Source organism: Musca autumnalis, unplaced genomic scaffold, assembly GCF_047663935.1.
Source record: "Musca autumnalis isolate F117 unplaced genomic scaffold, ASM4766393v1 scaffold_3, whole genome shotgun sequence".
Classification (NCBI taxonomy): Eukaryota; Metazoa; Arthropoda; class Insecta; order Diptera; family Muscidae; genus Musca; species Musca autumnalis.
In genome coordinates, this window is record NW_027411866.1 from 79,706,078 (window position 1) to 79,715,540 (window position 9,463).

The window sequence follows — 9,463 nt, forward strand, 5'->3', positions numbered from 1 at the left end:
AATTTGACATTTAGGGTTCTTAAGTATCAATAAACTTATATAACAAAAGTTGTGGACATAGGTCCACGTTTTGGTATAGCCCCCATATAACGGTACCCCCGATTTTCGGTATTTTGACGTTTTTAGCCACATTTTCAGATCGATATAGCTATAATTTGACATTTAGGGTTCTTAAATGTAACTAAACTTATATAACAAAGGTTGTGGACCTAGGTCCACGTTTTGGTATAGCCCCCATATAACGGTACCCCCGATTTACGGCATTTTGACGTTTTTATTTACATTTTCAGACCGATTTAGCTATCAATTAACATTTAGGGTTCTTAAATGTCAATAAACTTATATAACTAGTGGACATAGGTCCATGTTTTGAAATAGCCCCCATACAACGTTACCGCCCGATTTCACGTATTCTGAGAATTTTACCAACAAATTTTAACCGAATTATCTGAAATTTGAACATTTGACATTTGAAATTCTTAGTGGTCACCACACCTCTCCACCAAAAATTGTCAAGAAAGCCCCATATAACCGTACCCCCGATTTTCAGTAATTTGATGATTTTAGCTACAATATTAAACCGTACTAGCAGTAATTTGACATTTGAAGTTCTTAGTGGTCACAACACCTCTCCATCAAAAATTGTCAACATAGGTCCATGTTCGGATATAGCTCCCATGTAACGGTACCTCCCAATTTTCAGTAATTTGGCAATTATAGCTACAATTTTTAACAGAACTAACTGTAATTTGACATTTGAAGGTTGTAGTGGTCACCACACATCTGCATCAACAATTTTCAACATAGCCCCAATATAACGATACTTCCCGATTTTCGGTACTTTGAGGATTTTACTTAAAATGTTTAACCGAACGTAGGTCCATGTTTTTGTATAGCCCCAAAACAAACCTACCGATTTTTCGTACCTTAGCTTTATTTTTTGGACGAACTTTCTGTAATTTGAAATTTAAAAGTCAACAAAAATTGTTCATTTAAGTTCGTATTTTCGTATAGCCCAGATACCTCCGAACTAGCTGTTAATGACATTTGAAGTTCCCACGTTATGTACCGATTTTCGATATTTTGAGGATTCTAGCTAAAATTTTTAACCGATTTAGGAGTTATTTGAAATTAAAGGCTCCCATCAAAAACTGTCAACATAGGCCCATGTTTTATTATAACCCCTATATAACCTCTATATACCTCCCAATTTCTAGCCCACCAAAAATTGTCAACAGTTAGATATAGGCACCATAAAAAAGGGCCTCCCGAATGAAGCATTTTATGTACATTATCTGACATTTTAACCTACTCACTTAAAGTTGGGGACAGGAATGAATATTTTATGGTGGAGGGTATGAAAAGTTCGGCCCGGCCGAACTTAATGCTTTTTTACTTGTTAAATTTGACATATAATAAGCAAATATATCAACAGGGAATCTCTCAACACGGATTAATAACTTGTGTCTAAAATCGTTTAAAATTTGTCATAAGTTGTAAATGGTCAGGAGCAAGCTCTTGAAATTTCGCGACTTATTTTCAGGAAAACAACTAAAGAAGTATCAATCGGCCGACAGAAATATGTCCTCAGCCTGTGTGAATTTAGAATTTTATCTATGACAGATCGAATGCCAAGTACACAACTAAAATCTTTTTCCCAAAAATTGAGCATTCAGGGTTTTCAGAATTTTGTGAACTTCTTTGGACATGGGGTATTTATCTTTACGATTGTGGACGTTTCGAAGTTTCGAGTGTAGCACTTTTGCGGAAAGATACCTGAAGGTACGGACCAAAATATCCATTTTGGAACTGAAACGTATTTCCATTCCTTTCGATAGTTATAATGCCCAGCTTTGGGACCGTTATGACAGAAAGCATGAAATTGTCCACTAACATGCTTAATTATCGCTGTAAACAAGACCACAAGAAGTATCTTTGGTCATAATGCCCAAAGAATCCTAGAACAGCCCATAAACTGCAGTAGGTACCCAAACATGTTCTTAAATTTTTCTGTGAGAGCTACTTGAATTAATAGACCGATATAATCCAAGTTGGAACGTAAATTTTGAACTTTTGTGGTTTGATACATGAAGGAGTGAACCGATATGACCCTTTACGGTTGTTTTCGGTCATATACATATGGAAACTTCTGAGTGAAGTCGGACACTTCTTCAAAAAGTGCTTTCTGATTTTCTTTATTTTCTGATGTGCTGATGCTGCTCATCAGCAAAACATTTCAGTATATATTTTTCAGATTTTTTAAGACGGACAATTCCAGAGATCTCGCGCTTTGAAAAAAACGAATTCTGTAAAAACTATATGCAAAGAAACACTCATAATTTCTTTAATATTGGTACAAATAGAAAAAGTCTATTTTTTGTTTATTAGCTATCTAATAAAAACAAAAACATAAAAAATTTCTTAAATTTCTTTAATATCAAAAATCGATTTTTATTGATTATACTCTTCGATTTTCTTGAAATTTTTCTGTATTAAAGTACGATTAATTACAAAAGTTTTAAGTCCTACTTCGAATAATTACTATTTTTTCTTAATTTTTTTAAATTTGTCAATGCAATTTTTTTATACCAGTGTCAAATATTTTTTATTTTATCAAAAAAAAAAATTAAAAATTAAATTTTTTAGCATTTGTTTTGTTGTCTTATTTAGGAATTTACCTTATGGGTCTTAAAAACTGCGAAGGTGATTTAAAGTGATTTTATTTAATTAATTATCTTTCGAGGTGAGCTGTAATGACCTAAGAGGTGATTTTGAAAATGGTTCAGTAATTATTGTACCAGCCGGACAATAAACTAAATTGATGAAAAATAACTGGAATAGGGTGTCCAAAACCGAAACCGGTTAACCGGTATTGAGTTACAAAACCGAAACCGGTTTTCGCCAAAAACGTCATTTTCGGTTAACCGAAAAAACCGGTTATTTGTGTCGGTTAACCGGTTTTAAAAAAGTAGTAATATTTTTAAAATTTCATTACAATTGTATTCTTGAAAGTAAACTAAACATAACTAACAAAAGGTACGGCTAAATTATGTCAGATACCTTTAAACTTGAAAATATTTAGTGTAAAATGGCACAATTCCAATATAGTTCAATTGAACGATCTATGAAAAAACTGCGTATACGTAATATCACACGGTTGTGTAAATGACGTTATTCATACGTTTTTGAATTATTACAGTAAACTAAGAACTAGTCGAAGGTTGTAAAGGGTAACGATAACAAAGTACATTTTGATTCCGGCACGATAATTTGAGGTTCTCAACGAAAGAATGAGAATCCAGACTTAATAAAATGTAAATTTAATTCCTTTGGTACACACTTGTATATTTGTAAGGGCTTTTACTATTCTTAGAGCACAATTTCTGACATATGTTTGCTGTCTCCACTTTAAGGTTGAATGTTAAATAACAAGGATATTATCAGATAATTATATAATAAAGAATTAGTTATACTTAATTTACCCCTTGCCGCACATTTTTAATCAAATATTTATCAATTATGAGCAATTTTGTATCTATTTTACAAAACCGGTTTAAACCGGTTAACCGGTTTTGAAAATTTATGAAAACCGAAAACGGTTTTTGAAAAAGCTGAAAATTTCGGTTAACCGAAAACCGTTTTGTTTGGAAAAACCGGTTTTTTGGACACCCTAAACTGGAAGTTATTGAAACAACAAATGGAACATTGGTGGCGTCGTTTTTATTGTAATATCTGATACAATTTTGTTTTTCAAAATAGTCTGGCTAAATCCCATTAGTGTTGTTTTATTATTTTAAAACAACTAATTTATTAGTGGAAAAGGTTTTGCATTGTTCGCCAAGGGGTAAGTCAGGGAAGACTAGTTTCGATCCACGCCACTGGATCGACGCCACCAATGTTCTATTTGAGAAACACTGGCATTAGTCTATTCTTTAGATGACAACGACGACTTAGTTCGCGAATAGATTTATAACTTTTTTTGGACGTAATTATAGGGCGCTATCAATAGTGGCCCTATACTGGAACAAACACTCCGGGACCGCTTTCGCATTACTTCGGAGTGGAATAGATTTACAACTACTCAACTGCCCAATGCATAGACTGTTCTAGCACCTTTCATCTGGGAGGTTCTCCAATGTTCAAACGAGATCCAGATGAACATACACTTATACTCGTATACAAACAGACGAATGAATGTAAACAACGCATCAATGCGCCAGCGGTTATAAATACGAGAGTACGAGAGATACTTGAATAGTCAAAATGAATGAGAGAGTACAAAAAATGTAGCTAAGTAAAGAGTGTAAATTAGGTCTAAGCAATAATTTCATGATTGCAGTAAAAGTGTTGTTGCAAAACTGAAATCGTGCAACAAGAACAATAGCAAAACAAACATAGAAAAGTAGTGATTGGAACTCTATATAGTAATTGTTGTTGTAAATTTGATTTAAATAAACTAAATGCTTAATGAAAATTTATGACACAATTCAAATTTTAAATTATCAGAAATTCATCTAAATTAACTTAAATATATCGGTTACATTCGTAACAATATTAATGTTAGCATATACACAAATTTGATCTGATCGTCACGAATTTTTGGGTGTCGATGGGGGTCCCAGAGAAGGAAGAAGGCTATTGGCTGGTGATGGCCGGATTATATTCAGGAGTCAGAATTGACAAAAATCATATGTGAAAAATTCAACGTTTTATTCTTATGCTAATATCTCCGCTTCTTTTAGGGGTATTCCAAAGGCAAAGCCTATCAATGAACGATGGGCCGATGACAGGATGTTGAGGCAAAAAATCACAGGGGCAAGCTTGACCTTCAAAATTTCGTGTAGATGTTTATAATCGGCCTAGAAACTAATCTGCCAAATTTGGTTGATATCGGTTCATATATAGATATAGCTCTCATATATATGTTCACCCGATTTCGAGTAATTGATGGACCAAACACGAAAATTCTGTCCAAAGATGATGATATTTGGAATATCTGGCGGAATTCGGACTGGAAATAAGTTTTCTAAGTTATTTTGAAATCGGTTCAGTTTTGGATATAGCTCCCATATATATTTTCGCCCGATTTGAGGTATTTGGTTTTGGAGGTTTGAAAGTGCTATAAATATAATTCCGTTATTATTTGATTTCAATCACTGAGTTAAAAAAGAGACTTTTTGCCTCAAAAACCTGCCATTGGCCCCATCGTGCAATGGAGGAAGAAAAGATCATCTTTACAATGATGCCAAAAAGTTGGTGTACTATTTTTTACTTGAATTGTAATGGCGAATAACCGAGCTTTGTTGGGTACATTTCAACAAAAGTCACTTATAATAGTTAAGACATTCTAAGCTTTAAACTGATCTCAGTGGTCAAATACTAGAGCTATAGAAAAATATGCTCAGATATACCAATTTGTGATATTTTATTTCCAATGCGGATATCTCTGTTGGACATATTACAAGTGGAGAGCCCGATAGTGAAACTATACCATCTGAGTTTTAAATTGACACCAAATGTGTTCTCATTGATGGTAAAATATTAGAGTTATTGCAAAGTGTGCTGTGCTATTCCAATTTTAATATTTTAAAGAATTTATTTTAGGGGGTTATGACCATGGATGGGACGAAAATTAGCTGTGATATGCGCGTTAGAAAGAGAAAGATCATTATGAGTCGTATGTAACATCGAAGTTTTAAACGCGGGTTTCTCGAAATGGCATTTTTGAATGCGGTACCCACTGTAGCTCGTAAACGGATGATCCGATCTTTAAATGTTTTTGTGTGATTATTATACATATAAAAAGTTTGAACTTAAGCGAGAGAAGAATTTATGGTACTTAAGCGAATTTGACGAATTTATGGCTAAAAAACTATCAATTGTTTAGTTAAAATCGAAATTTTGATTTTGACAGTTAAAAATGGTCATTATACCCTCAGAATTTATGCTAACGAGGGTATATGGTAATATTCAAAAAAGTTTTTCAATCGTTGCAGTTGAGGTTCACCATTTAATAAGTCGCGAACTGTTAATATATTTTATAAAATATGGTAATATAAAAAAATGGAAAAATGTGTTGAAGTAAACATGTTTTTTTGTGTTCTTTTTTGATTTCTGGCCAAACCACGCAAAATTCGAACCTGTGCACAAAGAAAGAACTAAGCAATACCCCTTGGGCAACATGGTTCTAGTGTATGACTTTTGGATATATACACTGCATCCCCCTAAAATCGATGCTGACATTTTGAAGTTTTGATTTCAGAGTTTTTCGAATTTTTCCTTTAATTAGATGGTGCAACTAGATAATAATCCAAACTAGTTTATAGGATTGTAGAACTCGCGATTCCACGTCGTTCGATGTATATCTCATGAGTGTGCTATGTACAGCTTCCTAGTAATAGGAGTCCAAAGGCGAAAAGTTGGTGCGTAAATTTTCTGAAAAAACCTATTTTTTGGCTTTAAAATTTACAACTGTCGTACAGGTACCCCTGAACCCCGCGTGATTTTAGTTTTTTTACGTGCCGGATCTAATGAGCTCTTCCGCGGTCGAATCCATCCACTAAAACGCCGGATATAGATACCTTGAAAGTAGGAAAATCTGCAAAAATATATTTTGACAATTCCGCGAATTGAACCGCGATTTTCTTTGATTATTTTTGCATAAATATAATCCTTTATACGCGATTATAATATTTGCCGAAAAGGTGTGTCACAAATTACAAAGATTCAGGAGTAATATCCCTATTTATCCCAAAATAGAATGCGGTGGCACATCCGCAGTTCTTGACGAATCTGTCTAAAATAATTTATATTGACGTATTTTTAATAGGGGGCCATTGAAATCGGATGCACCTTATAATCATATGCACATCGCGTATTTTTTGCCCACTTGAAGGTTTTTTGAATAGTAAGATGCAACTGATGGCACACTTTGGCCGCTGAATGAAACATGGGAAAATCCATGCATATTGATAGACATTGACTCCCTGTATCCGAAAAGCACCGATTTAAATCAATTCGCGAATTATACGGTTTTTAACTTCTATGTTTTTCTTTGATTGTAATTTCATTATTACTCTCTACTTCTTATTTCTATTGCTTATCAAAGAAAACAAATCTACTTTCACGATGACTAATTACTTTTCTCGTAGAAGTTTAAGCAAAATACTTCAGGATTTGCATCCAAATTTAGCGAAATAATAGAATAACTCCCAACATTTATTTTTAAAATTTTGCGTATTTAACCAAAAATATATTTTTGAAATAATTTCCAACAATAAGTTTCCGTTCTTTGTTGTTGCTGTAATATGCAAGCTATAAACGCGATCTTTATAATTTTGGTCTCACATTTTTCTACGCGTTGTATAGATTTTTTGCGTATTTTTAAATTATTTTTTTAGAGATTTTTTGGACTCTGATTTAGAATAAATAAAATGTATTCCAAGATTTCTTCAATATTTTTTTGATTTTCCGCGAAAACAAAACTAAATTTAGCAGCTATTTTAGCATCTACGGATATATATTAAATGCTTCTAACGATTTATATATACATGTTCTTATTACAACTCAATATGAATTTTTAAATATTTTTTCTTTACAAGAGAGTAAAACCGCATATAACTTTTGAGTGCAGCATCCAATTTTGTGAACGCGAACAGATTTGAAACCACGATTTTTTTCGTAACCCACGTACCAAAAATGGCGGATGTGCTCGCCAAAAAAGTTTTTAATTTTTTTTTAATGGAATTGTAAAGGAAATTTGAAATTTACCATATACACTTTCATACGGGCAAAATGTGCATCATCGAAATAATGGTTTTAGACCCCAAGTATGTTTGGACGAAATGTGTTTCAGACAATTTGGAGTCGATTGAGCAATGTCCGTCCGTCTGTCTGCCTGTCCGTTGTTGTTGTTGTAACAGTGTTTTTGTTATGTTTATTTGTTCGTTCCTCTGTTCAATCTGGTTCTGGGTCTATCTCCAGTTCCAGAAAAGTGGCTGCTTCGATGGGATGTAGCCACAGATCCACTGGAGTTAGATGGGTAGGTTTGGCGGGGCAGTTAAAATGGTGTTGTGTGTCGTGCGGGCCCATGCCGCATACTGGACAGACGTCTTGCACGGCGCGATCGATTTCCGCCCAATAAGAATTTAGGCGACTGCAATATCCCGAGCGTAGTTGAGCCAAAACTACTCTAGTTTGTCGTGGCAGCTGACGCTCCTCAGCTGCGATAGATGGAGGATGTACTCCGAGTACTTTATTTACACTATAATTGCTTAAGGCCTTGGCAACTGCGTCCGTGTGTGTCTGTCCGTCTGTCTGTCTGGCTGGTGCGCACGATAACTCTCGAACGGATCAACCGATTCGGTCCAAAATTAGGCTTTCGCAATATTTTGTCCAGACTTAGTTTAAGTTCGAAGATGGGTTATATCGGTTCACTCCTTCCGGTACCTCCCCCACAAAAGTTCGGAAATGTTCGGAAAATTTGTGCGCACGATAACTCTTAAAGGAAGTAACCGATTTGGTTCATACTTTGCACATCGTGAAACTTCTATTAAACTTAGATGAGGTTCCAAAATGGACTCAATCGGTCCACTCCTTCGGGTACCTCCTACACAAAATTTCGGATAAGTTCAGATTAGGACCTGCTCGAGAATCGCTTTGATTTTTGTTGCAACAACTTGCATTTATTGCCCACCATACGACGGTACAAGTTTCATCAGGGGCAAGTCCATACTTCCTGAGAAAATAGCTTGAAAGATGCAAAAAGCCCCTATAACGCCGTATGTAGTGGATGGAGCGCAAGATAACTCTCGAACGGATCTGCCGATTCGGTCCAAAATTTGGCCTTCGTAATATTTTGTCCCAACATAGTTTAAATTCGAAGATAAACCATATCGGTCCACTCCTTCAGGTACCTCCCCCACAAAAGTTCAAAAATGTTCGGAAAAATTGTGCGCACGATAACTTTTGATGGGAGTGACTGATTTTGTCCATACTTTACACATTCTAATATATCTACCAGATATTGATCAGGTTCGAATATGGACTATATTTGCCCACTCCCTCATTCAGTTTAAGACCTGCTCTCGAATCACTTTGATTTTTTGTTGAAACAACTTGCATTTTCGGCCTCAATTACGACAGTAAAAGCAAAGCAAGTCCATACTTCTTGAGAAAACAGCCCGAAAGTTGAAAAAACCCCTATGGCACCATATTTAGTGGCTGAAGAGCTCGAACCGAATACTGCCTTCATTCATACTTTAGATATTATAATATTTCTTCGAATATTAGATGAAATTGGAAGGTGGTGCTAATACGTCCACTCCTTCCGGTACCTCCCCCACAATAGTTCGAAAATATTCGCTAAAAGGGTACGCTCGATTTCTCATAGACGTAGTAACCGATATGGTCCAAACTTTGGATCTCTAAATATTGTCGAAACTTAGTTTATGTTCAAATTTGG